The 2,649-nt window shown below is 42.1% G+C and overlaps 1 protein-coding gene across 1 annotated transcript in view; it reads right to left on the bottom strand.

The window, feature by feature from the left end:
• Positions 1-2,649, bottom strand: part of GRAMD4 (GRAM domain containing 4) — an 81,062-nt gene that overhangs the window by 29,547 nt on the left and 48,866 nt on the right. The gene's annotated exons all lie outside the window — the stretch shown is intronic.

The following is a 2,649-nucleotide window of genomic DNA, read 5'->3' as shown; positions in this document are numbered from 1 at the left end:
GCTGTCTATTACTAAATCCAGTGGTCATAACAGCAACCAAAAAAAAAAGTATCTGTTTCTTTCCCTCATGTCTATGGGCAGGCAAACACGAAACCATGAACTCACATGAAGTTGTATGATGCCATATAAACCCATGCCCATCAATTTCTGGCACCAAGTCAGATGGTCCTTCTATGAGCCTCTTACAATTTTAAGAAGGTGTTGTGGAACAAGAAGCTAAGTTAAAATTTTTACACTTTTCCAAGGTTATACTGTGCCCTACTAACTTCCATGTAATAATTAGATATACAAATATATTCATATATTTACTTATACAAACACATACACACTCTCACAACATAGTATCAACTATGCATAAGGCTTTTTTGTGGCTAATTAGCCTTGCTTTTTTGTCACTGGCAGTGTCCTTGCTCATGACCTTATTTCACTCTAGAGCTAAAATGGGGTCACTACTACTGAATTTTTCCCAGATAGGCATACATGACACATGACAAAAATAAGACTGGGAATCTCCTTTTTTTTGTTTTTTTAACCAAAATTTACTCTACACTTTGTTCTCTGAGCTGGTTTTTAAGCTCAATCATAACAATCAATAGTAGAACAGCAGGTGTATTTCAAGTTTACAACAAACCAGAATAGAAAATACTTGCTAATTCCACTATCATCACAGACACAGGGGTTCAGGCTTTTCCCATTGTTTAGCAAGATTGGTATACTATGCTGTACCCTCCAGAGGGTTGTTATACAACCTCTTTTGTTTCTTTTCACATACTGCCATCTAAATCTTTGATAATCAGAGAATTTTGGTGTCTGAGCCTCTCTGACTCCAATCATTATGCTTCTTGAGAAGGTCTGAAGCTGTAGAGCAAATGTCCAGAGGAACTGATACACTCTCTGTGCCCTACAGGAGGCCCTTGTGCAATGTGTCCAATCACTTCATCTGCTGGTGGGAGATTGTCCTGCAGCAGTAAGAGCTTTAGAGCACAAAATTAGGAGAGATGGGAATAAGATACGTGAATCAAGGGGACAACACAACGGCTTCCACCGTGAGGCTGCAGACTGAACTCCACCAAAGAGGAAGGAGTGCTGTTACCCATCTCCCCACTGAGAGATGGTTAGTGACCCTGGGAAGAAAAGCTGGAGCACAGAAACCACATTGTCCTCCAGCAACTAAAACTGAGAATTCCCAAGGGTAGGGTAGAGAAATGTCACTGTTGCAGCAGGTATTGTCTCTCCTGTAAATAAATGCAAAGATATGGATATAAGGGCAGACTTATACATGGAGCTGTCCCTAATTATGTATCCACAAGGAATTTTAAATCCAACAAGAAAACTACATTTATAATTAGTTCACCCTACTTTCAAGGGCTTACCTTGTTCCAGAACAAGGGCCTGCACACAGCTGAGGGGAAACATCTGTTGCACTTCAGAAGCATTGGAGCTTGTGCAATATCATGAAGATATCACAGAAAGTTCCAAAGCTTGATAGAGATGTTATCTTCTCAAGACCATTAAAGGGAAAAAATTCTTCATTACGCATTTTTTGTTTTATTAAAGAGGAAGTGACTATGCATTTTGTGTACATAAGAAAACCACACACATTATAAATTAACCTCAATGTCCTTGAAAGTCAGATCTTCCAGCTTCCTTAATTCCTGTTGCTCTGACTGCACTACATTTTGTACTACTAAAACCAAAACAAAAACTCCAGAAATTTGACCACTAAGAGGACAAGCAGTGCCAAATATTCTTTATGGAAAAAGGCGAGTGGAAGGGTGCACAGTGAATGAGACAGAACTCCTATAAAACAAACCAAAAAAAGGAACAACATCCAATCCTTAAGGACTGTCATAGCTTCACATTTCAGAGCATTTCCTAACTTTCCCATACATGACTGCAATTCAAATCCACCCCACTAAGTCCTTAAAGCAGTATTTGTTGCTACTTTGGCAGCAGTGTGGTCTGGCACTGTAAAACCTTCGTGTTCAGTTAGTTAAATACTCTTAGATCTGCTAAGCAACAGAAGCCACAGAGAGGGGAAGGGGGGGAAGTTCTTCCTTGCTCTGTCCCCTGAAATAATCTACCATTTGGCCAAACTGAACTGCACTTTCAGAGCAAATTTCTCTATCCCTGAAGAGTCCTCCTGCAGAATGAGTGAAGGTGGCTACAAAGAGCAGAGGTCACGGACCCCTGAGAAGAATCCGTATGAACATTTCACCATGGTACCTATCTACTGAGTTTTACAGATGTCTCGGTTTTGAAAGACAGGTGTCTGCTAAGGAAGGCAGAGGCCCCCCTTGAAGTGGCAGATATAACCCCTTTTCCCTCCAAGTTATTATATTTTGAAATCAAGAGCCTTTAGGCGAAGATGTGGGAAATAGGAATAACAGTTCTTTACTATATATATATGTATGTATATAACCAGTCAAACAAAAACAACAACAACTATGGCAGTAACAGCAATCACAAACCCAGTCCCAGCCTTTTCGGCTGTCAGGCTATTTCCCCTCGGGTGCAGTTCCGCTCGCAGCCGGCAGGGGCGCTGGCGGCTCCCGGTGAGCAGGGCAGGTGCGATGGTTCCCCCGCGGCTGCAGGGGGCGCTCCGGAGCGAGCTCGGGAAACCCGCGGCTCTGGTGCCCTGGGATCCCG

Source organism: Corvus brachyrhynchos, unplaced genomic scaffold (assembly GCF_000691975.1).
Source record: "Corvus brachyrhynchos isolate BGI_N302 unplaced genomic scaffold, ASM69197v1 scaffold239, whole genome shotgun sequence".
In the NCBI taxonomy this organism is placed as follows: Eukaryota; Metazoa; Chordata; class Aves; order Passeriformes; family Corvidae; genus Corvus; species Corvus brachyrhynchos.
The sequence above is the reverse complement of the archived record's forward strand: the minus strand, read 5'-3'. Positions and strand labels throughout refer to the sequence as shown.